Genomic DNA, 10633 nt, shown 5'->3' with positions numbered 1-10633 from the left:
AAATACTTTATTATCCTAGTTGATGATTATAGTAGATGTACATGGACACATCTTCTAACCAACAAAAGCAATGCCTTATATGTTATAAAAGCCTTCTTTGCAATGGTCCAAAATCAATTCAATACCTCTATAAAGACTATCAAGATTGACAATGGCTTAGAATTTATGAATATCAAGACAACTATGTTTTTCCAAACCAAAGGGATCACACAAAAAATCTGCCCCTATAATCCACAACAGAATGGTATAGTCGAAAGAAAATATAAGTACCTTCTTGAAACTGTAAGGGCATTGCTATATCAGTCCAAGTTACCTATAAGATATTGGGGAGAATGCATTTTAACCTCTACCTATTTAATTAATAGATTATCATCCTCATCTCTTTAAGGCAGATGCCCTTTTTGAGATTCTGTATGGGAGGAAACCAAACTACTCACACCTTAGAAGTTTTGGGTTTCTATGCTTTCCTACAAATCTGAAACCTTACAAAGATAAGTTTTAACCAAGGTCAACACCTCATGTATTTGTAGGATACCCTTTTGGATCAAAAGGTACAAGATAGCCAGCCTTGCCACAAGAAAGATACATGTTTCAAGAGATGTACTATTTCATGAAATGGTTTTTCCTTTTGCACTACCAAGGAAGCACACTGATCTAGTATCTAAGTGTGAACATCTATCTTTTCCTTTTCTTCATGTAGGGTCCAGCATAACTCATGCTAAAACTGCTAGTCCTACTAGCAATAGTAATGGTAGTGATCTACATCAGGATCATCATCAATTAATGTCACATGAACTCTCATTTGGTAATGACATTAATGACAACATTCATAAATATGCTTCACCATCTTACCAAGACTACTAGAGCTCCTCAAATTCAAATAGAACATCCAACACATCCCCTGAACCCTACATTCATGCCCAGAGCCAACATCAATCGCTTCTGAGTGATTCACCAAGCTCTGCACAATCTGAGCAGACTATACCCTTAATCCATAACAGACCTTAGAGAATACTCAAACCTCCTAGCTATTTGAAGGACTACATTTGCAAAGTATCTAAACTTAACACTGATAATAGGCAGCAGATTCCAAATGATGACCATAGTTCACCCTATTTCTCCTTTCATACATATGTGCCACATTTACAACTTGTATCCTTTAATGCATTAACTTATAGTCAACATTTAATTGAACAACTTTCTTTTGACTGTGAACCTGAGTCATATAAGGAGTCAGCTACCATACCTGCTTAGGAGAAAGCTATGAACCAAGAATTTGATGCACTTTAGTCCAATCACACCAGGTATCTTGTACCACTGCTCACAGGAAAGAAAGCAATATGATGTAAGTGGGTGTACAAAGTTAAACATAAAGAAGATGGAGTGTTAAAGGTTTAAAGTTATACTAGTTGTTAAGGGATATATTTGGCAAGCAGGGATAGACTATGTTGAGACCTTCTCACCATTTGTAAAGATGACTACTATTAGAGCTTTGGTCAGCACAACAATGAAGAAGGGGCTGGGAAATTTTCCAGCTTGATGTAAACAATGCCTTTCTACATAGAGACCTAAATGAGGAAGTATACATGCAGGTGTCACCAGGGCTAGTAATAGAAAAATAAGGTTTGGTGTTCAAGCTGAACAAATCCTTGTATGGGCTGAAGCAGGCAAGTAGGTAGTGGTATGCCAAGCTGACTGAGTCCTTATGCTCTAAGGGATATGTACACTCCATGTTGGATTTTTATTTGTTCTACAAAAGGGAGGTTCATTCATTTTTATAGCAGTCTATGTAGATGATGTTCTTCTAACAGGGACAAATTTGGGAGAATTTGAAACCTTGAAGACCTTCCTACATGAGACCTTCAAGATAAAGGATCTAGGGAGATTACACTACTTCTTAGGATTAGAAATACTATACAAGCATGATGGAGTAATAATCACACAAAGGAAATTTACTATTGATCTGATAAAAGAGTTTGAGTGTTCACACTAAACTTCAATGTCTTCTCCCTTTGATCCTTCAAAGATGATGGCAATTTACTCATAGACCCTACTCAATACAGAAAACTAGTGGGGAAACTAAACTTCGTCACCAGCACACGACTTGAAATTGCTTACAGTATTCAACATCTCAACCAATACATGCAGAATCCTAGAGACTCTCATCTCAAAGCTGCTATGCATATGCTGAGATACTTAAAAGGTGATCCTCGTCTGGGGATCTTTTTATCGAATAGTGTAGACTACAAGCTGAAAGCCTTTTGTGATTCAGATTGGGCAGCTTGCCCTGAGACTAGGAAGTCAGTTAGTGATTATATTTTATTGCTTGGGGACAGTCCACTCAGTTGGAAATCGAAGAAACAGTCCACTGTGTCCTTAAGTTCTACAGAAGTAGAGTATAGATCTGCCAGAAAAGTGGTTGCAGACTTGTTTGGCAGTCCAAACTTCTCGAAGAACTAACCATACCTTTAACTCTTCCTATTCCAGTCTATTGTGATAACCAAACAGCTTTGCACATTGCGAGGAATCTAGTGCTTCATGAACGAACAAAGCACATAGAAGTGGATTGCCATTTTGTTAGGGACAAGCTAATTGAAGGGTTGATTTCCTTGCATTATGTCCACACAGAAGAACAGTTGGCGGACATACTTACTAAGTCATTGATAGGCGTCAAGCATTCCTTATTGCTTCACAAGATTGCAGAGAGTACCTCCCTTCCAATTTGAGGGGGTTTTTGATATTAGAATTGTATTGTATTTAATTTGTAGCCACATTTGTCAGGAATGGCCATTACTCAATGAATGAAGATAACCTTCTCAGTCCAAATCTTCTCTTATTGAAGCTTCTTCATTGTCTCTGAGCTCCATAGATTTCAGCCATGGCAGTTGAGCTTCTACTCAAATCCTTCCGCTAATTGTCAAATTTGACAGAGAAAAAAACACAATGAATGTAAACAATCTATGTAGGCAATACCAACAACAACAACAACAACAACAACAACGACCCAGTAAAATTTCACCAGTGGGGTCTGGGAGGGTAGAGTGTACGGGAGACCCTCAGCTCATAGACACTAGATCTGTAACAACACAAACCCGAAAATAATATCAGCAATGTGAGAGACAATAAATAAATGGAAAAGCAGTAACACAAATATTGTGCAAAAGTGTGAAACATAACATAAATCGAGAGCAGTGCCAGACAAAACACTATCATACTCGCTAGAACAAAGAGGAAAACAGGGACAAAGAGGAAAACCGCTCGACTACCCTTAACCTACAATCCTAATGCTCGGCCTCCACACCTTCCTATCAAGAGCCATGTCCTCGGAAATCTGGAGTCACGCCATGTCCTGTCTGATCACCTCACCCCAATACTTCTTAGGCCGCCCTCTACCTCTTCTCGTACCTGCCAAATTCAACTTCTCACACCTCCTAACCGGGGCCTTAGCTGTTTACACCAAGGTTTGGTTTTGCCAAAAGTTTTTTAGTCTAGTAGGAGACTTGCATGTCTATATAGCTGAGATTTGAAGACCATCTAGATTTAGGGAATCTTTGATTTGCATTAATAGTGAAGTTGTATAGTATAAGAATAAAATGGCCCCTAATAGACCGGAATGGATTGGAAGATTCAGTAATCAACCTGACAGTTTGCGATATAAGCATGGTTGGTTGATTGAGTGATAGTCTTTATCAAGTTGTATATTACTCCATAAATTATGTCCAGTAATCATGCATGGGAACTATTTGTTTTGTTGCGCTTTTTTACATTTGCTTGATTGCAATGATAGTTATCCAAGATTCCATTTACAAAGTATGTATACTTGTGATTGGTTTTATTGCCACTATGGCTTGAATCTAAGTTAGTCTTAGCGGAACTATTTTGTGGAACCATGGGTTATTAGCTCTAGATCTGGCCTGGCTGTCACTGTACACTCCTACCATCAGTTACTGCATGTTTAGGTAAATTTCATGTTCTATGTTTTTATTTATGGTCTGTAAATGTCATGTGCTATATTGAAATAGATGGCTCTTCCATGTCTTTTGAAATTTGTAGTAACAAATTGTATCTCCCTTTGAATACCTTAATTTATCCTGGTGATTTTGTCAAAGAGGGACTTGCCATCCAGCGAAATATGTTTTGCAGCGAGGATCTTGACATGACTTTCTGGTAGTGTATGTTCAGGTAATTAAGACAAGCTTTAATTGAAAGAATTGGCATTTAGGTTTCCATGTCCTATGGATTCATAGAAATACAGAATGCCGCTCCTCGGATACCTTATTTTCTACCCCTGGTTACGTCCTTTTTGCCTCTTAATTCGGCTGTGTGTTCTCCTCTACTCTGCACAGCTGAGGCACTTGCCCGTTTATTTCGAGTTAATAACATATTCGTGTGCAGACATCTTTGAAAACAGAAAGAGAGAAGAAGAAAGAAATATACTTTCCACTTAGAAAGTAGTATGCCGTCAAGGTTTGAATGGATCCAACTTACGCAAAACAGTTGATCAATCCTCATTGAATTGTTTTACTTCCTGCTAGTCCTATAACACATTTCATTATGAAGTGGAAACTTTTGTTTATTCTCTTTTCCTGTTAAACTAAGGTTCCCTTTTTAGAACTAGAAGTAATGCAATTTCTGCACCAATTCAGCCAAAATTCTCCACTTCCCTCATTGTCATGTAGCAGGTTGGATGAATTCATGAATATAGAGTATCCTGAATTTTCTTTTTAATTTATTCACTTTCTTCAGTCTCCATATATAACAGTACTGCCCTTTTCTGTGAAATAAATGTGAACCGCGCATGACATCTTATTAATGGAATAGAAAATAAAAGACTAATTGTTATATAGTGGAGTATAATTTTTGGCAGTTCATATCTGTTTGTTTTTATATTTACTTTAGGTATATTTTATCTAGTTAGCAAACATTGGTATGAAACAAAGGGAATAGATGTCTTGACTATAAGTTTACATATTACTCCAAAGGATGACTTCACCACCTGTTGAAAAAAAATTACTCAACTGCTCGCAATTCTAGTGCAAGTGAGAGAGTTGTCATTAGCAGCGAAGGAGTTTGACGAAATGATAAATCATATTAACTTCCAGATTCTATTATCAGAGGGGACTGGGGAGGTTAACGAATGATTGCGTATAGTTATTCGTAATACGCAGCGAAAGACAATAATAATTCTAGGCCAATCTTTTCGTGTTTAAAATTTATTTACATGTCAAAGATCGGATCTAAGACGTACCTGGTGAAGAGAGTATCGTTTCAAAATTTCTTCGATAGTGCGAAGACTCTATGCGTATCCACACTGAGACCGATTCTTGCTATCAACTCTTTGATCAATGGAACTGGCGAATAACTTGAACAAAATATTGTGTTGAAAATTTTTCTCAAAATCTCAACTCAAAGGTAGAAGAATAAGAAACACTTTTTTTGTAATTATATTTTCTCTATTTATTTGGAATTGTATTCTTACTTTCACAAAGTAATTTTCTTCTAAAGAATTGATAATGCGGCAAATTTTCTTCATCACCCTTTTATATAGCATCACCTGCAACCCTTTTTCTATTTGGTTGAGGTAATGATTTACTTAGGATAAAAGTTTATTCAAAAACAAACTTTATATAGAATTTCTTATAGAGATTTAGTTACTGCCGAACTTTATGGACTTTCTATAAAGTCCAATACCAAATTGGATTATAAAAGTCTTATTAGTATTTGGGGAATTTTACACCGTGTACCTACTTTTAAAAGCCCTTAACATAATATACTTCAATTATGAAATTACATGTAGTACACATCAATTAATTACCTTACATATCCATTTTAGTCAAAAGAACAATAACTACCATATAAATTTACTCCCTAATTAAAGGAAAGTATCGATCTATATGAAGCAAATCCACTCCATCCTTTTAAACTTTAGACTAAAATTAAAGAATAAAATCCCTTTAAACAAAGCCTTTTCTTATGAGAACCGTTGTCCTTATTTTCTTTTATATAATAAATAATTATTTAGTAAAATATTCATTGTATACTAGTATTATATATAGCATGTTAATATTGTAAGTAAAATAAAATACACACAATAAATAAAAATAAAGATATATTTGGTTTGGATACTATATTTCAAATTAGAATATTGTGGTATGTTTAGTTTGAATAATATATTTTAAATTAGAATATTGTAGGTATATTCGATTTGAATATTGTATTCCAAATTAGAATATTATATACTAGTATTATATATAGCATGTTAATATTACAAGTAAAATAAATTATACACAACAAATAAAAATAAAGGTATATTTGATTTGAATTTTATATTCCAAATTAGAATATTGTGGTATGTTTGTTTGAATATGTAATGTTTGGTTTGAATATGAATTTCAAATTAGAATATTGTGATGTGTTTGATTTAAATATTGTATTCTTTATTAGAATTTGGTATGTTGGTTTGAATTATATATTCTTCATTAAACTATTGTAATTTGATATACTTGGTTTGAATATTCTATTTTAAATTAGAATCTTGTGGTATGTTTGATTTGAATACTATATTGCGGTATGTTTGATTTAAATATTGTATTCCAAATTAGAATATTATGGTATGTTCGATTTGAATATTATATTCCAAATTAGAATATTGTAGTTTGTTTGATTCGAACATTATATTTTTTATTAGGATGTTGTGGTGTATTGGTTTGAATAGTAATATGTTCTAGTATTTTATTATATTGTAGTTTGTTTGATTCCAACATTATAATTTTTATTAGGATGTTGTGGTGTATTGGTTTGAATAGTAGTATATTCTAGTATTTTATTTTAGTTTAGATATTGTATCCCAAGTTAAAATATTTTCACCTTATTTTGTTTTTCTTTTGATTTAGATGGAAGAGAAAAAAAACGATGAAGGACTCAGAATTTATTGGGGTATGAACTTTTTGGTCAGAAGGTAAGTATAATCCCAATTCCTTAAAACGTGGGATGATGGATTGTTTTAAGGGAGTGAGAGATAATCTAGTTCTTTAAAATGTGGGATTTGTTTAATGGTATATAATGATATTAAAGATTTAAAAAGTAAATAAAGTTTTATAAAATAGGTATACAAGTAAAATAAATATTTTAAATGTATATGAAGTTAACTGGTATTTCTCATGGGTATACCGCGTAGATTTCCCTAGTATGTTATTACAAAAAATATACAAATCCCATTCTTAATGGGTTTAAGTTGCGGACTCGTCCAATTATGGACTTTAACGTAATGTCCTTACGGACTTTCAGTTAATCCAATTTCAAAGACAAGTCTTTATGAATATTTTGTATAACATATTTTATATAAAAATAAGTGTTAATTATATATATCACAAATATATATATTTTAATCAAGAGATACAATTTAATTTCCTATTCAAAATAGAAAATTTTAATTTGTTCACAATATTAATTATATCATCAGTGCTAGCAAAAAATATAATAATATTTTATTTGGACTAATAACTGTAAATGCCTAATTTTCGCCTTATATATATATATATATATATATATATGTATGTGTGTGTGTGTGTGTGTTTGTTCTTATTTGTGTATGTATAGGTTTTAAGAGTTGAGTAATGGTTTGATAAATGAGGTGGGGTTTGGGCTAGTGTAATTTAATTAAAATTGTGCCAAAATTGGCCCAAAATTTGAGCCCAAAGAGTCCAAACCCGGTCCAAAAGAGGGCTGCCAAGAAGAGCTTAAAACGACGTAGTTTTGTCTTGAAACTACGTCGTTTTGGTTAAGTGACAAGATTCAATCTCATCCACTTATCTTGATTTAATCCAACGGTCCTAGTTTGATCTTCATCCTAGGTATTTAAAGCCTAAAATCCCCAAAAAAATTTCCTCATTTCCCCCTTATTTCCTCTCTCTTCTTTCCCTCTCCTTCTTCTCTCTTCTCTCTTCTCTCTCTCTTCACTCTCTCTACGCCTCCCCAGCTCTGCCCACCGCCGCCTGCCGGAAATTGCCGCCGCCAGCGGACCACCTCCAAACACCTCCAAATTCCCACCACGTAATCTCCACAACTTCCTCTTTCCATATCTTCAAACCAAATCCTAAAAAAATCCCTCAAACTCCTTGAATCTTAGATCTAGGAAACTTTCCCGTCACTTTTTTGCCCAAATTCTTGAAGTTCCAACCACTACCACCCCAAAATACCTACATCAATGGATAGAGCTCCTCAAGACCTAACTATTGATGTGAATTCTACTCCAAAAATCCGGCCTAATTCCGGCGACCTCCCGGAACACCCTCTTTGGCATACCACCATTTTTTCGGCCTTTTGATGTGTAAAATGGTAAAATACTCTTCTTTTTCATGGCTGATTTTTTTTTTATTTTTAATTTTCAGCTTTTATTTTTGTCTATTATTAATTATTTTAGCATTAGTTTTTGATGTTTGAAATGTTAAATTTTCTGTTTTTGCACTTGTTGAAGTAGTAAAATAGTTTTGTATTGATAAAAGTGAGGTAATGAAAAATACTTAAGAGTATATGGTACTTGTTTGGTTGTTTGTTTACTGCTTCAAGACTCTTTGAGTACAACACTCAAAAGTCAAATTGTTTGGTAAGAAAATGTAGACCTTTGGACATTATTTGAATAAAGTCTATCTTTGAATAGTGGAGAGCAGATTTTGTTTGAAATACTTGACAAGATTTGAACTAGAAAGTCTTGCTTTTTGAATTTAAGAGCAGATTTTGTAGAAAAATCTGTCAAAAAGATTGATTTTAAATTTTTTGAAATAGCTGGTTGTTTTGATATATAGAGGGGACTCCATCACACTTCCGGGGGCATTTTTTATAATTGCTTTGTCACAAAAACAAAAAAAATCAGCAGTTGAACACATGAAAAGTAAGCTGAAATGGTGAGCTTTGGGAGTGAATCTTAGAGTGCAAACTTTTAGAAAAAGTATAAGTCCTCTTTAGAGTTCGTTTCTGGGTTCCCTCTCTAAGTTTTCGGGTTGTTTTAACACGGATTTGCTGCTGATTTTGCTGTTGTTTTGCTGCTGTTTTTATGCTGCTTTAGTTGTTGAACTACTGTTTATTCTTTTGCTACCAGGTAATCCTTTAAGACTCGTAATGTACGTATTTTCAGCAATGGGAACAACTTGAACATGTTGCACCATTTAAATGTGTTTGATGTGATGAATAGTTTGACAACAAAAGAGCTTGTATGTTATTGTTATGTATCAAGCATGTGATAATGTGAATATAGTCCTTCATAATACTTGAATATTGAGTTGTAAGTTTTTGAATGTGATATGTAAGTCGTTTATGGATTTTTTAAGCATGTTTTCAAGCTATTATATCCGAGTAACAATGCTAAGTATGCCATGAATGACTTTAGGTGTATAACACATAGCATGAGTTCGTTTTAGTTGCTGAAATTTCACTGCCAACATATGCTTCTAGGAATGCTGTGATAATATCTTTGTGAATCTGGTCATTTTGCCGGATTTGCAAAAATGGCTATTTTTGTAAAGTGAGCGTTTATACAATTGTGACTATGTAGTTAATGGTCATGAACTCAAACTAAGTAAAGAGCTAAGATTGTACCAACTTTGGGCCTTATTGAATCAAAGATAAAAGTTGGGTCATTTACCTTTGAACAACAAAATTACCTATTTTCTTCTATATAGCATTGGGCCAATTGAAATTCATTTCTTGGCCCATTTTAATAATAAATTCTAGCAGCCCAAAAGCTCCATACAAGCTAGCCCATTTTTTTTTAACAAGAAATTGGCTTATTTCTTTTAAAATAGGTAATTGGTCCAACATTTATTTGCATAATTTTTCCCAACTATAAAGCTCGAAAAAATAATAATAATATCAGATTTTTCTACTATTTTAATTAACTAGTTTACCTTTAATTAATTTAAACGTTAGGCAAATAGTAGGTGCGCTTTACCTTCACGGACTCACTTGTGTAGCGTGACACTTAACTTTTAATAAGTTAATTCATCAATTTCATGTCATATTCAATAGTTTTAATTAATTTATAAATCTTTTGTCATAATCACGAATTCGCTTGCGTAGCGTGGTAGTGACATTTCATAAATTTTCTTAAAAAAAGAGGATTAATGTTTCCTCCAATACAATTGCAGCAATTTTTTAAAAGTAAATAACGTGCTAACAATCGTCTGTCATGACTGCGGATTCGCTTGTGTAGCGCCGTTATGACTAAATAATAAATTTCGTCGATCACGCATTCGCTTGCGTAGTGTGGTTATAACATCTTATTATTCAAAAATATTCTTTAATTTTTTCTAATAATCAAGAGATAAAAGAGGATAGGTAAAACATGAAAATAATATAAATCACAGTTTGTCCAAAATTAATTCAAGCCAAGTTTAAGTCAATAAAGCGACCGTGCTAGAACCACGGGACTCGGGGAATGCCTTATACCTTCTCCCCGGTCAACAGAATTCCTTACCCAAACTTTGTTTTCGCGGACCGATTAAAATAGAGTCAAACCTTCCTTTGACTAGGGATCCAAATAAATGGTGACTTGGAACACCGAAAAAATCAATTCTAAGTGGCGACTCTGAACAATAAAATAATCCCTATTCAAATTTTGTCACTTTAATTGGAAAAC

General features: G+C 33.7%; 1 long non-coding RNA gene across 1 annotated transcript; it reads left to right on the top strand.

Moving 5' to 3' along the window:
- Positions 1 to 7886: 7886 nt before the first annotated feature.
- LOC104237232 (uncharacterized) lies at positions 7887 to 9325 on the top strand. The gene is made up of 2 exons (XR_713580.2): positions 7887 to 8337; positions 9098 to 9325. It is a non-coding gene; the product is annotated as an uncharacterized lncRNA (long non-coding RNA).
- Positions 9326 to 10633: the final 1308 nt, after the last annotated feature.

This window comes from Nicotiana sylvestris, chromosome 6 (assembly GCF_000393655.2).
Source record: "Nicotiana sylvestris chromosome 6, ASM39365v2, whole genome shotgun sequence".
NCBI lineage: Eukaryota > Viridiplantae > Streptophyta > Magnoliopsida > Solanales > Solanaceae > Nicotiana > Nicotiana sylvestris.
This window is presented reverse-complemented; position numbering and strand designations above follow the sequence as displayed.